Raw genomic sequence first — 22,326 nt, 5'->3', positions numbered from 1 at the left:
TGGCTACTTACTTTTCAAGCAGTGTATTCCAAATCATCATCGAAGTGATGGAAGGTGTTATCAACTAAACAATCAAGTAGGCTTAGTCTCTGGTAGCCCATTCATTAAAGCTCAGTCTGAGCTCTGCCAGTATCACTTGGCTTCAGACCTTATTACTGTCTTGTCCAAAGGCTATCAAAGGAGCTAAATTCCAGAGACAAAGTGAAAATGATTGTCCTTGACATCAAAGCAGTATTTAATCGACTGTGGCACCTAAAGCCAAAGTAAAACTGCTGACAATAGGAATCACAGAGGAAACTTTCCCCTGGCTGCAGGTGTATTTAATACAAAAGAAAATCATTTTTACTTATGTTGGAAATCATTCAAAGGAACAGTATATTGTTGAAGGAGATTCTTGTGCAATATTTTCAGCATAGCTATCCTTAACTTGTCATTAATACCATTTTCTTCTCACCTGCTCATTCATCATCTTTGATCTTTTAATATGCTGCATGACTGTTACCAAAATATCAGGACAAATCCAGTCTGGCTATTTACTTTTCAAGCTGAGTACTCTTTATCACCATAATCATCTTTGAGTACTGAAGAATGACATTACACAACCTTGAATCTTGAATCCTGAATTGATGGAATATGTTTATCAACTGAACAAACTAGAAGGTTTCAAGCCACAAACAAGAGAAAATCTGCGGATGCTGGAAATCCAAGCCACACATACAAAATGCTGGAGAAACTCAGCAGGCCAGGCATCATCTATGAAAAAAAGTGCAGTCAACGTCCCAGGCCGAAACTCTTTGGCAGTTTCAAATGGGTTTAGTCACTGGTAGCCAGTTCATTTATGCTAAGTTTGAATTTTGTCAGTACACTTAGCTTTAGACCTCATTATTCTCTTGTCCAAGTAACTTAATTACTAAGTACTAAATAAGTAGATAAACAAATAAATAGTGCAAAAAGGGAATAGTGATATTGTGTTCATAGACTGCTCAGAAATCTGATGGCAGGGGGGCAGAAGCAGTTCCTAAAGAGTTGAGTGTGGGTCCTTAGGTACCTCCTACTTGATGGTGGTAATGAGTAGAGGGAATGCCTAGTCCTTATGCCCTCTTGAGCTACCGCCTTTGGGAAGTGTCCTCAATGGTGGGGAAGCTTCTGCCTGTGATAGAGCTGGCTAAATCTAGAACCCTCTGAAGCATTTTCTTGTCATCTGTAATGGTGCCTCCATCCCAGATGGTGATGAAATCAGTCAGAATTAATCTGTATGTCTACAGAAATTTGCTAGAGGCTTCAGTGACATACTGTGGCAAGGCTCTCTGTTGGTTGAAGAAACCATGGATGTTGTGTCCCATCAATCTACATGATAAGAAAGCCAATACACAAGCCAACAAAATGCAATTTGGAGAGCAAGCTGTGACCCATGTAGAAGGTTCACCCTCTCCATGCAGCTGATGAATCCAAAGGAAGAACAGAGCGCAATACAGTTTGGCACCTGTGGCAATCCAGGAGTTGCCAGACAATGTTGAACTCGATGTAGGACTGCCTTAGGGACACCAGCTCCTTGGAGATTTTTCCTTGGGGTTTACTCCTGAAGCCTTCCCCATGAGTGGCATAGCACAAGGCACTGAAGGTTTGAGGTCTTACTTTTCCTTCTCCTAGATGAGATGCGAATCATCTTTGATGAGCCATGTCTGCCTAAAGTGATTGGTTTTAAAGTGATAGTAACCCAAATTTCCCCTTTCTCCTGTCAGTAGAAATAGTTTCACAGGACTTAGTAGCTAGGCAATATGCAAAGGCCAAGAGCTGTACTTGGTTATCAGAGCTACTGGAGACACATGCAATTGTGAGCATTTAATAGGTAGTGGGAGCTGATCCCCATCACCACTGTAAGCTATAACAACCTTAAGAAACTTCAATTACATAGCAAATCTACTCAAACTCTTAATGAAGCATAGACATTGGTGTGCCTTTGTAGAATTAGCGTCAATATGGAGAGCCCAGGATAGATCCTCTGAGAAATTGATGCTCAGGAACTTGAAACTGCTTACAGTTTCCAATGTTGACCCCATAACGAGGGCTAGTGCTTTGTTGTTTTCTTTGACTTCCCCTTCCTGAAGTCTACAATCAAATTCTTGCTCCTGTTGACATTGAGTGTAAGGATGATGTTGAGACATCATTCGACCAGCGGAGTTCATTCACACTTGTATACTTTCTCATCGCCATCGTAAATTCTACCAACAACAGTGGTGTAATTGACAAATTCATAGGTGCCATTTGAGCTGTGCTGAGACACATAGTCATGAGTGTAAGGAGGGTAGAGCTGTGGGCTAAGCATGCATCTTTGAGGTATGCCTGTGTTTATTGTCAGGTAGGAGGAGATGTTATCACCAAATTGGACTGACTCTGGTCTCCCCGTCAGGAGGACAAGAATCCAGTTTAGAGGAAGGTATGGAGCCCCAGGTTTAAAGCCTGATGTTTATTACTGACGAGATAATGGTGTTGAACACTGAGCTGTAGTCAATAAATAGCATCTTGCCTTAGATATTGCTGTTGTCCAAGTTGTCAAAAATTCAATGGAGAGTCAGTAAAAAGCAAATTTCAGTGGGTCCAGGTCCTTGCTCAAACAGGAGCTAATTCTAGACAGGACCAACCTCTCAAATCATTTCACCATGGAAGGTATCTGACAATTACAATGAATTTTGACTTCACCTGAGTAAAGATTGCTTTCTAGATAAAATGTAACATGGAGACTAAAACTGTAGGTAACACTTCATGTATGAACTGAAAGAATATAATTGAATTTCAAGTTCATCCTCTAGAAAGAAACCCCAAAGTTTATCTCCGGTCTGTTACTTTGCAACACCACTATTAATGATTTTTCACTGCATTCCAGGTTGCTAGCAGCAACATCCAGGAGATCAATTTTCCATTGTGGAAAGTTTTGCAGGCACAGTTGAATCTCATTGAGTGTTTCCCTGCAATAAATATTTCAGAAACGTAATTGTATTATCTGAATATAGTATCCAATAAATTGTTCACAAATCAGATACTGGCTGTGGGGTACATGAGAAAACTTAAATTGGCATTAGTTTCTGCTCTGATCCACTTAAGGAAGTAATTGTGTACATACCTCAAGATAGTAAAATTTTAACATTTATAGTTCTCATTCCAGACTTTAAACAATTTATATATTTTTTGATATAGATACCAGACTTGCATAACTTGTTTTACTTAACACTTCTTTTTTAGTTCACAATCAAAACATCCCTTGAAACAGGAGACATATTAATTAATCTAATTTAAACTTCAGTGTCTCTAGAAACAAACATGTTTTGAAATGGAGTAATTACTTTTATGCATTCTGAACTTCATAGTCCAAAAGAAGAGTAGAACTGGCAATTTACAAATAGTTACTTATCTAAGTCCAAGAAACAAAACAATCAAATCCATTTATAATATATTAGCATATCTTAAAATAATTAACCCTTAGTTGACATTTCCATTTAACTATTTGGAGTCTATAGGCACGTTAACATTTGTAAATTCTGAAGCCATTTCTAGTCTACTTAGAAACAGGAAACCTCCTGATAAGTTCAGTATATTTTAGTAAATAGATAACCATTCTAGAATTGGTAGATGATACTGTTCGAGATTAAATTTCAAAATCAGTAATAATTTCAAGTGAATCCCCATTACAATCTATTAACTTTCTGAGTGTAAATAAAACACTTCATTTCAATCTGATTAAAGAACTTCTGCTTTGTATTCCATTCTCAGGATTTATCATTATCTCTTTTATTTTTATTGTCTAAATTAGACGAGATAGAAGTTGAATTTTTTTGCAGAAATTCACACTGCTGGAGGAAAAAGGGCACTGCACACCAACACTAAAACCTCATAACAACTCTGAAGTACAGTGGAAGGAGCATTATGGTTTGGGGCTACTTTGGTGCCTCAGGGCCTGGACAGCTTGCAATCATTGAGGTAACAATGAATTCAAAATTGTATCAAGACATTTTACAGGAGAATGTCAGGGTCGTTTTCCATCACCAGAAGCTTAATAGAAATTGGCAACAAGACAATGATCTGAAACACAAAAGTAAATCAACAACAGAATGGTTTAAAAAGAAGAAATGGCCAAGTCAGAGTCCAAATCTTAACCCAAATGAGATGCTGTGGCATGTCTGAAGAATGCTGTTCATGCAAGATATCCCAGAAATACTGATGAGCTGAAACAGTTTTATATAGAGGAATGGTCTAACATTCCTCTAAGGTGATGTGCTAGACTGATCTAAAGTTACTGGAAACATTTGGTTGAAGTTATTGCTGTACAAGGGGGGGGGGGGGGGTCACGTCAGTTTCAGAAAGGAAAGGTTCACATACTTTTTCCAACAAATACATATGGTATTGGATAATTTTCTATCAATAAATATAGGATCAAGTACAATGTTTTTTGTGTTATTTATTTAATTGGGTTCTCTTTATCTACTTTTAAAACTTGCATGAAGATTTGATCACATTGTAGGTCATATTTATGCAGAAAGAGAGAAAATTCTAAAGGGTTCACAAACTTTCTAGCACCATTGTAAGTCACACCATTGCTCTTACACTGACATGGTGGAAACTCCCAATAAGTTTAACACCACCAGATAATCCATTATCAAAGTTGAACTTTTTAACTAGCATCACCCAGAAAAATCTTTATCAAGCAATATGCTGCAAAATTATCACAGAAATTTATTCTCAATCACCGGGGTATTTTCTGATGGATAATGGAAGATGTTAATATCCTATGCACAGGAATGAACTACTTACCCAAATCTCACACAGTTAGGGATTAACTTCAGTCTCAGTTCATAATTTTTAAAAAAAATACATCTCAAAATCAGATTTTGTATTCATCTTTGAGGTACAGCACAACTATCAGAAGTCTATTATCCAGGATTTTGGCCATTTTATTGGGAATCAAATGTAAGTCACTTGTCAAAACCTCATTGGTCAGTTTTCATTTGCCTGAAGATGTGGAGGTAAGTTATGCTAAAATATGGTTTCTTGCGACCATTTTAGCCATTTATTTAAATCTATGCTGTATTATTAGGAAAGTAGACAGAAATTCATGTATTATATTCTCCTTTTATTGTTGTACATGTCCATCTTATTTTAAGGAAACAAGTGTTCAACAATCAGTAAGCATTTCTAGGAACTCAACTCCAAAACAACCTTGAGGTTGATAGAAGAGGAACTGTTTCTGGGACCTCCAGAACAAATTTAACTCTAGGCACTTCTAATATCAGCTGGCCATTGTTCAGACCTGAGACTGACTAAAATAACCCTCACTATAGTCCTTTTCTAAACTCATCTTGCAAAGCAGACTGTATGCAAATTCCTGCAACAATATAGGCCAGCATAGGCTCTGAAATGTCAAGTATTAACTTACTTTGAAAGGTCTACTTCTAAAATGCATTGTGTTTGAATTGTCTATTGCAACTATTTGTGAGGAAAATAAAATAAAAAGAAAAGCACGTGCTGAAAATCTAATATGAAACAAAATATTGGAGAAACTCAGCAGGTCAGGCAACATCTGTAAGAAAGATAAATGTTAAAGTTTCAAGCATTTTATTTCTTCATTTCAAATATATATGCAATTCTATTGCTATGTAATTTTGTTATTATGCCAAAGCAGACTATGAATGTATTTTCTCATTTTGGGTGCTGTAAGGTTTGCTAAGGGGCATTAGTTCTGAATAAAATCTGAATGATATTGAAACACTGAAAATACATCAACATATTTTGGAATGCTTTCAATAAAAAAGATGACTTTTAAAGGCAAAGCCTTCATGCAGCTAAGTCAGAATCAGAATCAAGTTTATTATCAGTGACTTATGTTGTGAAACTTGTTTTGTGGCAGCAACGCAGTGTAATACATTTAAATTATTATGTTACAATAAGAGTATATAAAATACAAATAAATAATGCAAAAAGATATTGCAGATAAATATCAAAAGATGTCTCTAGTTGGCTTAACATTACTAATTTGAATTGGATTAGGTCAAATAAAAATAACATGAATGGGAAATTCAACAAATATCTGCAGATATCTCGATTTTAGCTGCAACTAATTATAATTTAGTAATTATAGTTTCTAAAAACATCTATCCCTTTGACATTTTGAAAAAACAATCCAAGTAGGTAAATAGCTTATTATTAAATAATTAAATTTTGTAATGTTTTAAGGTACCTGATTGAACACTGAAATTAGAGCTTTTCTTCAAATGAATCCAAATGTTCTTTCTTTAGTCCTTACTAACTCAAGACATGTTAATAACAACTTTGAATTTTGATGATCTCTGAAGCACCTTAACTGAAGCAAAGTCTGTAAAGTGTATTACAATCATTAATTAGTTTATATTAAAACATACGATAAATGCTGGCAGTATAAATACATGACCGATGAAAAAAATGGAAAAGAATGCTTTAAATTTAGTTTCCACAGCTGCACCTCCAATGACCCAAGTGAAACTAGAATTTCCTAGTTTCACAAGTGGCTGTTGAATATGCACTCAATGGCTACTTTACACCTATACACTTGATCATTAAAGCAAATATCTAATCAGCTATTCACATGGCAGCAATACAATTCACAAAAGCATGTAGACATGGTCAGGAGGTTCAAATGTTGGTTAGATCAAACGTTATAATGGGGAAGAAAATGTGATATTTTGCCATGCAATGTTTCTTGTTGCCAGACAGGATGGTTCAAATATCTCAGAAACTGCTGATCTTCTGAGAATTTCATGCTCGACAGTCTCTAGAGATTACAGAGTATGATGTGAAAATCATCCAAAAAAGATAACATCCAATGAGTGCCAGTTCTGTGGGCAAAAATGTCTTATTAATGAGAGAGATGAGAGGAGAATGGCCAGACTGGTTCAAACTGACAGGAAGGCAACAGTAAATCAGTGGTGTTCGGAAGAGCATCTCTGAATGCACAAAATGTTGAACCTTGAAGTGGATCGGCTACAGCAACAGAAGACTGCACCAGGCTGCACTGCTGTGGCCCTTTATAAGGTACACCCCTGTACCTAATAAAGTGCCTCTGAGTGTATAAGCACAATTCACAAAGAAAGGAACATCACATAGAAACATAATGGAAATAAGCTAAATACAATAATCCAATAAATTTTCTATATTAATTTTTTTGTTGAACTACTGTTCTGAAGCATTCAATGGTAGCTGAAATATTATACTTCAAGATGTGGACTGTAACATTATTGATTCTTTTGATTTGATAGAAAACTTTGCTTTAATTTATTACATATTTCAGGTTGGAGTGTATGGGCATTCAAAAAAAAATTAAATTGATCATATTTATGAACTCTCAGGTGTGAATAATCATTGCAACATTGAATTTTGATGCACATTCAATTGTGCAGACATTTATCTAATAACTTACAACAAACATTGATCATACATTATTATTTGCAGTACAATAAACATTTCTTTGTGAATATCCGTCTTCCATAGTTTATCTTGTGGAGAATGGTAGTTTGGTGTTTAAGTTAATGATTTAGCATCAAAAATCCTGTGACCACTATTAGACACATGAGCTTAAATTTCACCATGGTAGTTGGGAAATTTCAATCAAAGAAAAAATATCTCAAAAAATAAACACGAGATTCTGCAGATGCTGGAATTCCAGTGCGACATATACAATTTGCTGAAGGAGTTTCAGCAGGTTATCCAGCATCTATGGTGAGTGACAGTCCTGGTGAAATGTCTCAGACTGTATATTCCTTCCCATAGATGCTACCTGACTTGCTGAGTTTCTTCTGCATTTTGTGTGCATTTATCTAAAAAAGTAGTTGGGTTCCTTACAGGTAAGCCTTGCGTTACCAGCGATTCTCTGTAATGCAAAGCGGCATCATTTGCTCATGTTTGGAAAACATGAGTTGAAACAAATGTATTTATTTATTTACCAATATCCCATAATTACTGATAGAGTGAATTTTGTTCTGGGTAATGGGTTGTGGTTTCAGGAAAAAGAATCTCCACTACCTGAACAGCCATGCATGTGGCTCAGCTGTAATAACAACCATGAAATCACTGAAACTTCACCTACACGTAACTTCAATGTGATTAATTTATAATTGCCTCTGAAATGATCCAGCAAACCAGTCAGTTCCAGGAGAAGTAAGCGACAGATAATAAATTCTGGTCTTGCCTAATGTACATGAATGAATGAATGAATGAATGAATGAATGAAAAAAGTACAGAATTGCAGCTAGGATAAAAGATAATTGAATCACATTCACATTAGAAATGAAAAGAATCTAAGTCTGCAGAAAGCATCTGTAGATCAGCAATAGTGAGTAAAATGTTGACAGGATCAGTCAGGCTATAAATACAGCAAATGTAACAGATATCCACTTCATACATTGAAATTGGAATCAAAGTGATCAAGCACATAATACAAATTGTAAGTACATTAATATTATATGAAGGAAAGAAATTTTCAATGTATAGAATTACTATTGTAAGCAAAAACAAAGAAATAAAATATTTTAAGATTATTAAGAGTAGCAAGGAGTGAGCAAAGTTTTGTTTTCTGTGTTTGTGAATCACATAGTAAGTCATAGACTCATTGGGTTGTACAGCATAGAAATTGGCCATTTGGCCCATCACATCCATGTTGACTTTACCCATCTACAGATGAATGCTATTTGCCCACATTAGGACCAGGACCAGATCCTTATATTCCTTGCCTAACTGAATGTCTTTCTGATTGATTGCACAAGCTGAGAGGATGAATGAAGGCGATAGGAGATGAGAACAGACAGACAGACAGACATACTTTATTGAACCCATGTGAAATTGGGTTTCGTTACAGTCGCACCAACCAAGGATAGTGTAGAAATATAACAATACAAAACCATAAATAATTAAATAATTATAAGTAAATTATTCCAAGTGGAAATAAATCCAGGACCAGCCTATTGGCTCAGGGTGTCTGACACTCTGAGGGAGGAGTTGTAAAGTTTGATGGCCACAGGCAAGAATAACTTCCTATGACGCTCAGTGTTGCATCTCGGTGGAATGAGTCTCTGGCTGAACGTACTCCTGTGCCTAACCAGTACATTATGGAGTGGATGGAAGACATTGTCCAAGATGGTATGCAAAGTAGACAGCATCCTCTTTTCAGACACCACCGCCAGAGAGTCCAGTTCCACCTCCACAACATCACTGGCTTTACGAATGATTTTGTTGATTCTGTTGGTGTCTGCTACTTTCAGCCTGCGCCCCAGCACACAACAGCAAACATGATAGCATTGGCCACCACAGACTCGTAGAACATCCTCAGCATCATCTGGCAGATGTTAAATGACCTCAGTCTCCTCAGGAAGTAGAGACGGCTCTGACCATTCTTGTAGACAGCCTCAGTGTTCTTTGACCAGTCCAGTTTATTGTCAATTCGTATCCCCAAGTATTTGTAATCCTCCACCATGTCCACACTGACTCCTTGGATGGAAACAGGGGTCACCGGTGCCTTAGCCCTCCTCAGGTCCACCACCAGCTCCTTAGTCTTTTTCACATTAAGCTGCAGATGATTCTGCTCACACCATGTGACAATGTTTCCCACTGTAGCCCTGTACTCAGCCTCATCTCCCTTGCTGATGCATCCAACTATGGCAGAGTCATCAGAAAACTTCTGAAGATGGCAAGACTCTGTGCAGTAGTTGCATTTCGAGGTGTAGATAGTGAAGAGAAAGGGAGACAGGACAGTCCCCTGTGGAGCCCCAGTGCTGCTGACCACTCTGTCTGACACAGTGTTGCAAGCGCACGTACTGTAGTCTGCCAGTCAGGTAATCAATAATCCATGACACCAGGGAAGCATCCAACTGCATCACTGTCAGCTTCTCACCCAACAGAGCAGGGCAGATGGTGTTGAAGGCACTGGAGAAGTCAAAAAACATGACCTTCACAGTGCTAGCCAAGGACGAGAGGAAACCAGTGAAGAAGGTGGGTGGTCTGGTCTCCCCTATAACCTGCCTGCTTGTATTCTTCCTTTCCCCACACATTCTTATTCTGGCTTTTGTTCCTTTCCTTTCCAGCTGACACATTGAATGTTTATTTCCCTTCAATGATGTTGCTGGACCTGCTGAGTTCCTCCAGCATTTTGAGTACTTTCTTCATGATTTTCAGAATCTGTAGAATCTGTTGTGCTCCTGTTCACTTTGATTGGGTATGGAAATTCAGTGTGAGCTGCTTCTAAGAGACTAAACTAAAACTCAAGTTCAAAGTAGAAAAAAAAAATCAATTTAGAGGAGTATGTTGCAATTTAGGTACAGTATTTAAATGTGAAGGAAATGTGGAAGTAGTCAAGCACATTCAAAACGATGAAAGAACCACACCAATATTTTTGGTAAAGTGAAGCATTTTAAATAATTCCTCTCTCTGTAACGTGAGTGCAAAATTACAAAGCATCACTTGGAGAATGGAAGACTCTGACAAAGTTGGAATTTTAAAGACGTATGAACATGAAAAAAGTTCATATGGTAGAAACTGATGAGTACATCACAGTAGAAAATTGATAACCATTGGGCCTAATTTTACATAATGGAAAGTGATAAATGGAAATATTTCAAAGGGTTAGTATTGGGGAACAGTGACCTTTATCATAGTAGGTTTAGAGAAATTATAGAAAATAATATGAGATAATCATGGGTAATATACTTTAACAGAAGGTGAAGCCATTTTGTGGGTTGATGAAGTAATTTGGAGCAGATGGATTGAAGCCAAAAATTACAAACAGTTAGATGTTGGCAGTTTCAAAGGTAAATTAGCACTGGTGCAGAGTGGGCATTTTCCCCAGTGGAGATAAACGGAAAGATCAGCTTCCAAATTAATAAAGATTAAATGCATCTGATAAGGTTAATAATAAAGTTGGACAAAGAATGGAGGAGGTCTAACAAAATAGAGAAATGTGGACCAAAGTATCAATATGGGCATAGAATGGAATTTGCGAACCTAAAAGTTTATTTTCTAAATTTTACTTCTAACAAATGAGTCAAAGGATATATGGAGGCAAATTAGGGAGCAAAAATAAAGTCTGTCTTTTGGAGGCAGAATGAGTGGCCGAGATACTAAATCAGCACAGGCATCTGCTTTCACTGGAGAAGAAGATTCTTCTAAAGTAGCAGCAAGAAAGGAACAGGAAATAGCAACATTAGACATGTAAAGAAAATGAACCTACATAGCTTGGAGACAATGTGATTTTTAAGGAAAGACTAACAAGCCCCGATATTTGAGACAGAATCCTGCAGTTCATCTTGAATATGGGGTTGATGAGTACCTGAAATTTGTAATGTAGTTGATGGCAAGCATGGAAACTTCAGATAAAATAATCCAGAACAAAATGATTTGCTATTTAGAGAATTTCAGACTAATGAATGACAGTGAGCACAACTTTTTTGAAAGTGTGGTTGAAGGACAGGGTTGAATGAAGAGGGTAGATGAACATGGTTGATTTGTTATCCGAACTTTAAAAAGCAGTTTGAGAAAGGGCCACTTAATAGACATCAATTCTGAAGCTCCCAAGATGGCAGGTACCTGTTAATAGATCAAGAATGGGTTTGATTGATAAATGCAAAAATGTGAATGGTATTGATGGAATATTAATTGTTTCCAATGAGTTAGCAACAAGCAGGTACAGAACTAAAGTATTTGGAAGTAAAGTCAGAAGTGATGGTAAAGTCAGAAGAAACGGGGATTGTGCCAGAGGATTGGCATATTGCTCATGTGGTTCCACTGTTTAAAAAGGGTTCTAAGAGTAAACCTAGCAATTATCAGTTTGTAAGTTCGATGTCAGTGGTGGGTAAATTAATGGAAAGTATTCTCAGAGATGGTAGATATAATTATCTGGATAGACAGGTTCTAATTAGGAACAGTCAGCATGGATTTGTATTTAGAAGGTCATGTTTGACAAATCTCATTGAATTTTTTGAAAAGGTTACGAGGAAAGTTGATGAGGGTAAAGCAGTGGATGTTGTCTATATGGACTTCAGTAAGGACTTTGACAAGGTTCCGCGTGGAAGGTTAGTTAGGAAGGTTCAATTGTTAGGTATTAATATTGAAGTAGTAAAATTGATTCAACAGTGGCTGGATGGGAGATGCCAGAGAGTAGTGGTGGATAACTGTTTGTCAGGTTGGAGGCCAGTGACTAGTGGTGTGCCTCAGGGATCTGTACTGGGTCCAATGTTGTTTGTCATATACATTAACGATCTGGATGATGCGGTGGTAAATTGGATTAGTAAGTATGCAGATGATACTAAAATAGGTGGCGTTGTAGATAATGAAGTAGGTTTTCAAAGCTTGCAGAGAGATTTAGGCTAGTTAGAAGAGTGGGCTGAAAGATGGCAGATGGAGTTTAATGCTGATAATTGTGAGGCGCTACATTTTGGTAGGACTAATCAAAATAGGACATACATGGTAAATGGTAGGACATTGAGTATTGCAGTAGAACAGAGTGATCTAGGAATAATGGTGTGTAGTTTCCTGAAGGTGGAATCTCATGTGGATAGAGTGGTGAAGAAATCTTTTGGTATACTGGCCTTTATAAATCAGAGCATTGAGTATAGGAGTTGGGATGTAATGTTAAAATTGTACAAGGCATTAGTGAGGCCAAATTTGGAGTATTGTGTACTGTTCTGGTCACCGAATTATAGGAAAGATGTCAACAAAATAGAGAGAGTATAGAGGAGATTTACTAGAATGTTACCTGGGTTTCAACACCTAAGTTACAGAGAAAGGTTGAACAAATTAGGTCTTTATTCTTTGGAGTGTAGAAGGTTGAGGGAGTCTTGATAGAGGTATTTAAAATTATGAGGGGGATTGATAGAGTTGACGTGGATAGGCTTTTTTCATTGAGAGTAAGGAAGATTCAAACAAGAGGACATGAGTTCAGAGTTAGGTGGCAAAAGTATAATCTCCCCCCAGCCCTACCTTTCTTTCTCTTTTATTGCCCATCATTCTCCAACTTCCCCCTAGCACATTTCCCTCCGGCCTATCATTTCCCAGCTCTCTACTTTATCCCTCCCCCCACTTCTTATCCCCCCTCGACCATCCCATGTTACCTCACTCCTGATGAAGGGTTTCGGCCCGAAACATCGTCACTACCTCCTCCCATAGATGCTGTCTGGCCTGCTGAGTTCTGCCAGCATTTTGTGTTTTTATTTATTTCCAGCATCTGCAGATTCACTCATGTTGCCTCAGTATGTGGTGTCAGGTATGTACTCTAATAATAAATTTTACTTTGAACTTTTGGACTTTGATATAACTCACAATGGATGCCATATTTTGTTGGTTTCTCACTCTTTGACCTGTGGATGAGCAATCTTACAGTGATCCCTGCAATGTAGGAATGAATTTTAAAAGAGAATGATGTTGTGATTACATGCTGATAACATGCATTTCAGTTTACAGTGTCAAAGCAATCCAGCACGTGAGCAATGGACAAGGGATTCCACTTGTCTTCATCCAACATACAGCAGCAATAAACATCTGCATGCAGCTCACAAGAGGCTCTTTCCACTGATGGGTGCTGAAGATCCAATGTGTTTGGCACTTCCCACTTCCTTTGTTGGTATCCCTTTAGTCAATTGTCAAATTGCCAGTTTAAGTCGCAGCAGCTGAAAACAAATGACCTGGAATTTTCTGGAATTGTACAGATGGCAAAACATACCTTAAGTTACTCAATTTTGCTGTTATAGCAACATTGCCAAGAAATAATGACATCTCCAGGAAGTGGATTGAGCTGCAGCTCTTTGGAGACTGTTTTAAAGAACTGGAGCTGCAGCTGGATGACATTCACATCATATGGTGATAGGTAGGAGCTACAGGGGGGTAGTCAGCCCTACATTGCAGGAGGCAGGTACTTGGGTGACCGTCAGGAAAGAGAATGGGAATAGGCAGCCAGTGCAGAACACTCCTGAGCCTGTTCCCATCATGATACGTACACTGTGTTCGATACTTTTGGGTGGGTGTGGGGTTTGTGGTGGAAGTCACAGCCTCCAGCTCCTGGCTTCGTAGCTCAGATGGAAAATGGGGAGACGAGGAGTGCAATTGTGATAGGAGATTCCATAGTTAAAGGAGAAGACAGAAGATACTGTGGATATGAAAGAAACACCCAGATGGTATGCAACTCAGCTGTCAGGGCCAGGAATGTCTCAGATCAGGTCCACAGAATTTTAAAGGGGGTGAGTGGGCAGCCAGAAGTCGTGGTACATACTGGTACCAAATACAAAGGTAAAAGGGAGGAGGTCCTGAAGAGAAAAGATAGGGAGTTAGGTAGAAATCTGATAAGCCGGACCACTAGCAGAGTAATCATTGGAATGCTGCCTAAGCCATGCACAAGAGAGTAAGAATAGGATGATTTGGCAGATGAATTAGTGGCAAAGGAATTGATGAAGGGGCCAGGGTTTCAGATTTCTGGGTCATCGGGATCTATTCTTGGGGAGGTATGTTCTGCACAAAAATGATGAATTACACCTGAACTCACAGGAGACCAATATCCTTGTAGCCAGGTTTGCTAGAGCTGTTGGGGATTGTATAAAATAATTTGGCAGAAGAATGGGAACCAGAGTGATTGGGCTGAGGACGGGGTGGTTGGTGTATAAGGGTAGTGGGACTCTGAGGAAGGACAGAGGGGTGTTAGGGCAATATTACAGTCGGAAGGATGAGTTGAATTGGAACATCAGGGAAAAATCGAAAAGGATGATGAATACAGGACTGATGGTGTTATATCTGGATGCCACAGTATGCAGAACAATATAGATGATCTTGTAGTGCTGTTAGAAAATGGCAGGTATGTTGTGGCATCACTGAGTTTGCAGCTGCAAGAAGATCAAAGTTGGGAGCTTGACATACAAGGATACACATTGTATTGTAAGGACAGACAAGTTGGCAGAGTGTGTGGGTTGGTTCTATTGGTAAAAAATGAAATGAAATTCTTAGATGGAAGTGACATAGTATCGGAAGCTGTAGGATCATTGTGAGTAGAGTTAAGAAAATGCAGGAGTTAAAAGGCCCTGACAGGAGTTATAAACAGGCCTCCAAACAGTAACCAGGATGTAGGAGACAAACTAAAGTGGAAGATAGTAAAGACAGTTAAAAAGGGCAATGTTATCATAATTATGGGGAACGTGCACATGCTGGTAGATTGGAAAAATTAGGTTGGTGCTGGATCCCAAGAGCCGGAGTTTGTGGATTGCCTATAAGATGGCTTTTTAGAGCAGCTTATCATTGAGCCGGCTAGAGGAAAGGACTGGGAAGCTTTTAAAAATCTGCAGAAGACAACTAAAAATACCATAAGGAAAGAAAAGATAAAATATGAAGGTAAACTAGCCAATAACATAAAGAAGGATACCAAAGGTAATCTTCAATATATAAAGAATATAAGAGTGGTGAGAGTGGATGTCAGACTGCTAGAAAACAATACTGACGAGGTTGTAATGGGGAGATTTCAAGGTACTTGGAAGCATAATGAAAATAAGTTGAAGTTTGTATGGTTTACTTAAAGGAAAATCTTACTTGACAAATCAATTGGAATTCTTTGAGGATATAACAGGCAGAATAGACAAAGGAGAGTAGGTGGATGTTGTTCACTGGGACTTTCAGAAGGCCTTTGACAAGGTGCTGCAACATGAGGCTGATTAAAAATATAAGAGCCCTTGGTATTGGAGAAAAAAATACTAGCATGGATAAAAGATTGGCTGACTTGCCTGAGGGACAGAGTGAGAATAATGGGGGGCCTATTCTAGTTGGGTGCCAGTAACTAGTGGTGGTCTGCAGAGTTGTGCTGGGACAGATTTTTTTAATATTATATGTCAATGATTTAGTCATTGCTTTGTGACCAAGTTTGTGAATGATACAAAGGAGTGTGAGGGGAGGGGGCAGGTAGTATTGAGGAACCAACAGTGTGCAGAAGGACTTGGACAGATTAGAAGAATGAGCAAAGAGGTGGCAGATGGAATACAGTGTTGGAAATGCTATGGTCATGCACTGTAGAAGGAATAAAAACATGGTCTGTTTTCTAAATAGGGAGAAAATTCAAAAATCTAAAGTCCAAAGGGACTTGGGAGTCCTTGTGCAGGATTTACTAAAGATTACCTTGCAGGTTGAATCAATGATAAGGAAGGCAAATGCAATTTTAGCATTCAATTTAATACAAAAGCAAGGATGTAATGCTGAGGCTTTATTAGGCATTGATTGGACTGCTCTTGGAGTACTGGAAGTAGTTTTTGGCCCCTTATCTAAGAAAAACTATGCTGTCATTGGAGAGTGTTCAGTGAAGGTTCATGAGAATGATTCCAGGTATGAAAGAGTTAACATGTGAGGATCATTTGATGGCTCCAGGCCTGTGCATGCTGGGGTTCAGAAGAACGAGGTTGGATCTCACTGAAACCTATCGAATATTGTAAGTCTTATTTAGACTGAATGTGCGGAAGATGTTTCCTCCAGTGGATGAGTCTTGGACCAGAGGACACAGCCTCAGAATAGAGGGATGGAAAGTTAGAACAGAATTGATGAGGACATTCTTTAGCCGGAGGATAGTGAATCTACAGAATACTTTATTACAGACAGCTGTGGAGGCCACACCATTTGGTATTTTTAAAGCTGATTTTGCTAGATTCTGCTTAGTCAGGGTGTAACAGGGTTCAGGAAGAAGGCTGGAGAATGGGGTTGAGAGGAATAATAAATCAGCCATGATGGCATGGCAGAGCAGACTCAATGTGCTGAAAGGCCTGTTTCAGTGTCTTATATGACACCAACAGAGAAGAACTCACCCCTAACACCTCACCTTTCCCCTCAATTACATTTACCTGACCAATGGTCTATATGGTGCAGCAGTCCATAAATAACCAAGATCGTAATGCAATAAACTGAAGTAGAAAGGGTTAAGATGAGCTATCTGACAAATGGAGTATAATGTTAGTGAATGCCTGGTCTTCCACTTTGGAATGAAAAATTAGGAGATGAGATTATTATTTAAATGGTGAAAGATTACAGCATGATTTTGTGCAGAGCTACTTGGGAGTGCTTGAGCATGGATTGTAAAAGATTGATTTTCAGGAGAAACAGGCTAATAGAATATTGGCCTTCATTGCAAGAGAGATTGCATTGAAGAGCAGGGAGGTTATGCTGAAACTGTATTGGGTACTGGAGAGTCTGTACCTGGAGTTCTGCATGCAATTCTGCTCCCTTACCCGAGGACAGATATACTGGTTTTGGAAGCAGTGCAGAAGAAGTTTACCAGATTGAGTCCAGAGATGAAGAGGGTTAGTCTAAAAGGAAGATTGAGCTGGCTGGGACTGTACTTGTACAGAAAAATGAGTGTGGATCTCACAGAATTACATAAGAGTGAAGGAGTTAGATGAGATGGGACAGAAAAGTTGTTTCCACTGCTGAGACAAGAACTAGGGCACATAAGCCTCAAGATTTGTGAAAATGGATTTAAGACAGAGATGAGGAGAAATTGTTTTTTTCCCAGAGCAGTCAATCTCTATAATTCTCTGCCCTGGGAAGGAAAAGAGGCTACCTCATATGATACAATTGGATAGATTTTTGCACAGCAGGGAAGGTAAAGGTTATGGGAAAAATACATAGTTGGAGCAAAGGCCATGGCCAGATCATCCATGATCATACTGAATAGCAGAGTAGGCTCAATGGGCCAGATGGCCTTCTTCTCTAGTCCTATTTCTTACGTTCTTGAATGTTGTTTGAATAGGCTGCAGATACTCAAGTGAAGATGTTTATAAATGGTGGGGCTGATAGATAAGCCCAGCTGCTTTATTGAATAATTGAAGCAAGCAGGTAAATACTGCCATGAGTTTCATCCCCGAGTTCTGAATTTCAAATCCATTTCTGTGTGGGAATTATTAATATGCAATACAATGCTGACATGTTGACATGTGGCTTCCTGATTTGGTATGTGGGAACATTGTAAATGATAGTTTTATTTTTCTATTTGCTTATAAGATGTGAACAACTATTTTGTTTTGAATTCCCATTAAATTAACATTGATTAAACTCGGAACCAATACAAAATGCACTAAGCAAAGACAAAACTTAAACTTATCATTTAAATATATAAGAAAGCAAAACAAAACATTCTTCAATATGTTGCTTTGAAGAAGAATCAAATGAGTTGATAATTGTACTTGCACAGAACTTCACTTTAGAATGAACACAACTTATTTTTGATGGTGAAATGTCAAATCCCATTTTAAGTACATACATAAATGCCTTTTCATATAATTCCAAACTGCAGAATTGAAGGACTAAAGCTCTTAGGTTCCTGGAATTATGTTGGACCAATATTTGTGTCATTATCAGATGAGAAAGGAGCCACCATAACTATTAATTTTCAGACTAAATGACTGTAGTCAGCATACTAACTTGGAAATGTTCTGTTTTGGAAAATGTCTGTATTGTCATTGATTAATGTGCAATGAGGGGTACATAGATGTAGAGGGTAGAGAGGAGATACCATTAGAAATGTTCTGAAGTTTTTCCAACATTTTGTAGATTTATGCTAAAGTCAAAGAAATTTCTGTGTGGCATGAATGCTACTAGAACAGACTTTTTCATGATGGATCTGATGTTAAAGTTGTCAGATAATACAGCAATTGACAGTGAAATAAGAGGAAGAAGGTAGTAGATTATAGCAAGGCATAGAATAACAAAATATTCAATAATAGTAAAAAGACCTAGGAGTGGACTAGATCCAGGCTAAAGCTGTAACACGCTAAAGAGGTCTGAATATATAATGAAAAAGGAATAAAATGACCAAGTTCTGGGGAAAGAATATGTAAATACACATAATTTAATAATTCCTTCCATCACAGGTACACTGGGCTGAATGCCCTCTTTCTACAATATACATTTACACTCATCTTTTTCAAAGGAAATGCAGATACTCTGGTGCAGGCAAACTTACTCTCACAAGCTTCATATGAAAAATACTTGGCAACTGGAATGAAAAAAAAAAGATTCTAATGCATGCTTCAAACACTTTGTAGTTACCATTTCCTAAGTAGTATATTATATGCACATGATGGAATGAAGGAGTTAAAAACTTCAAAATTAATGATAATTCAGAAGACAAAGACTGGAAGAGGTAAACTAAAGGTCCCGCTGAATACCAGTGATTAGTTTGGTCACAGTCCTCTGAGCTGGTCTTTGTTCACATTCCTACACAGTTCATGCCTGTGCAAAGCTTATAAAATAAACTTTCAAAAACCTGTATTAAGCTCCAAGGGACTGGGGGGGGGGGGGGGGGGAGCGAGGTCAGGGATAGAAATTAGAGGTATCAAATTGGTTGTACAGTTAAGAATGATCAGAGGAATTTAGTTCATGGACAAACCCTGGAGTGATTGGGATCACCAGTGAGATGTTAGGTAGGGGTAGGTATATGGTCGGGTTCCCTCAGTGAATAGGTCAGCATGGTAACCCACTTGAGTGGGGTAGCCAGCCCGAAGGGCAATGCTGTTTCTCAACCTGAAGTATCTCCTTGAACTTCCAGAGAGCACAAACCAACAAGGAATCATTAAAATATGTTTTCCACCTCAGAAATGATTAATTCGCACATGCATCTTGTTGCTGACGAACAGTAATCTACATCCAGCTCTCTAGGCCATTCTATTTTGTGATTTCATATTCCTAACGAGGAGATGGCTGAGAGGGACATGGATTAGGGACAGAAACTTTAAAATGTAGCTACCTCTGACTTGTGCTACTTTGAACACAAATTCTCATTGAAAGAATATATTTATAATTTATAATGAGTGGGTCTTTTTAAACCTGTTACATTTGAAAGAAGATCCATTGCTTGATAGCTGAAGGTCAAAATTCTCCCCTTAATATTGTCAAAGAAAGATTCCTACATGGGTTTGGATTACAAATTCAAATCAATACATTATTGTTAAATGTGCAAATGCATTTGGCTTAATGATTTAATATTAGAAGTAGAAACAATAAGACAAATGAAACAATTTGATATGTTATTGAAACAATGAAACACTTAAGCACTTTCTTATTATAATTCATGAGAACAGATTGCTTTGCGATGTGTTGCAAATTCAATTCATATTTGGTGCTTCTTGGGACAGGTAAAAATAACCATTATAGATTCTCTTTATATTTGCTCTCCATCAGTTCATTTGCTGAGATCTATTATTCCCATATGCTATTAACAAAAATACCATTACTGCATGCATGTATTGTGCATATCATTTGTATTGTTTTAGAATCTCAAATATTTATGGATTTATCATTTATTTAGAGTAAGGAAAAAGGAGCAAGTCCAAGGGTAGATTGAATTAAACTGAAGAGGGCACTTAATTGATCAGTTGCAGCAATCACTGCAGAGTCCTTGGAATCACTGCCATGCTTCTACTTTACTCAGCAAATTCTACCTTGACAGAAACTCGGACAACTTCCTCCATATACTCACATCCAGACATTTTCAGAAAGTTTGTGCATAAGATGCAAGTTTTTAGAGCTCAGCTATACTGTGGAGTCTATCTGGCTATCAAAGCATGAAGAACATCCTCTTAATTCACTCTGCCAGAGGCAACTTATGGAGTGCTCATTATCATGATTGCATCACTATCACCATGATTCACTAAATCATGTGACTTTATTTTTCTTGAAAAGCTCAGTGAGAAGTAATATCTAAAGTCTGGAAACATCATTGCAACATCTTATCATCACAATCACAACACTAATTTTGATGGAAATGTAATATGAAGATGGAGGTGTTTGCAATGCAACTGGAAGCTGCATTCCTGCATTCAAAGAAAGCAGGAAGATCATGGACAGGAAGCTGAGAATTGCATAGACCAATTAAAATTAGATTGTAGTAAAATGGCAAAAAGGGTCTGCTTCACATTGCAGTTGGTGCATTTCTTTCATACCTATACTTCCTACAAGAGAATTTGAAATGTAAATCACATTGGTTTTCCCATCAAAATCCATAAATCTGAGTGACTTTATGAATATTTTGCACTTCTTGAAATTAAGCAGTGCTCACAGGTATCAGAAGTTGACTTTTTAAATAGGACAGGAAGGGGAAGCCCTCTTTTGGTCAGGATCGACTATGAATGTTGCATCCTACCTGTAGTTGTCTGCGTTGTTGGTGCAGCACCATCAGTTGATACACAAGCCAGGGCAGTACGAAATGGAGAGTGAACTGTTGCCTATACAGCAGGCTCCCCCTCTCCACGCAGCTGCTAAATCCAAAGCAATTGCAGAGACTGATACAATTTGCCACCAGCAGTGTTGCAGGAGTTACCTATCAACTTTGAACTCAAGGTAGGATTGCCTTAGGGACTCCAGCTCTGGATTTTTTCTCATGGTTTATTCCTGAAGACTTCCCAATGAGTGGGCACTACCCCAAAGCAGAGAAGGTTTGAGATCAGTGTTTTCCTTCTCCTAGGTAAGCGGACAACCTCAGCTGATGAGCCCTATCTGCCTGAAGTGACTACTTTTAAGGCACCAGTTATTTGCCTTTTTCCCTTCTCCTGTCAGTAGAAATGGTTCCATGGTGCTTAGTGGCTAAGTGACACATGGAAGATAAGAACTGAACTTAGTTGTCAGGAGCTATTTGAGACACACATCATTGGGAGCATTTAATAGGTAAGAGGAGCATGGAGCCTTGAGCTTGATGGTTTTTAGCAAGAGTTGAAATATCTGGTTCAAGTTGTGACAGCCAAAGCCTGAAGTCCCCACAATGCCCAAGTGGTTTTAGTTTTTTGGTAAATATGTGGTTCACTGCACTGAGGCGTTTTTCAACAAGATAGGAAGATGGAAATGCAATGAAGAGCAGCTTGGCTCTTCTCCAAAGACCAGGAAACTTCATATAACAGAAGCCATGTACAACAAAAGCCGATGTTCTGAAAAGCGTTTTTGCTTCTTCATTATCCGGAATTTCAATAATTTCTTATTACAAGACCTCTTCCTGTTCTTCCACTTTGCAAAGAATTGGGTTAATTACCCAGTCCAGAATTTCCAGATTGTTTAAAACCTTGAATTGATTCTGAAAACCCTTCTTCAGTGATTGCTGGTGCAAACAGTATTTCTGCAAATCTGTGAAAGAGAGTGTCATACTTTCCATGCAGGGAAACTGTGAAAACATTATTTTCCCAATGTTTTGCTTATATATTTCCAATTTTCTGATAAAAGTGGACACTGTACTTTTTGTCTGGTTTAGATTGAAATTCTCACGCTGCAGTTTCATATTTAGAATGGTCATTTTGTCATACAGATTGGCTAGGTATG

This window comes from Hypanus sabinus, chromosome 2 (genome assembly GCF_030144855.1).
Source record: "Hypanus sabinus isolate sHypSab1 chromosome 2, sHypSab1.hap1, whole genome shotgun sequence".
Taxonomy (NCBI): Eukaryota; Metazoa; Chordata; class Chondrichthyes; order Myliobatiformes; family Dasyatidae; genus Hypanus; species Hypanus sabinus.
The sequence above is the reverse complement of the archived record's forward strand: the minus strand, read 5'-3'. Positions refer to the sequence as shown.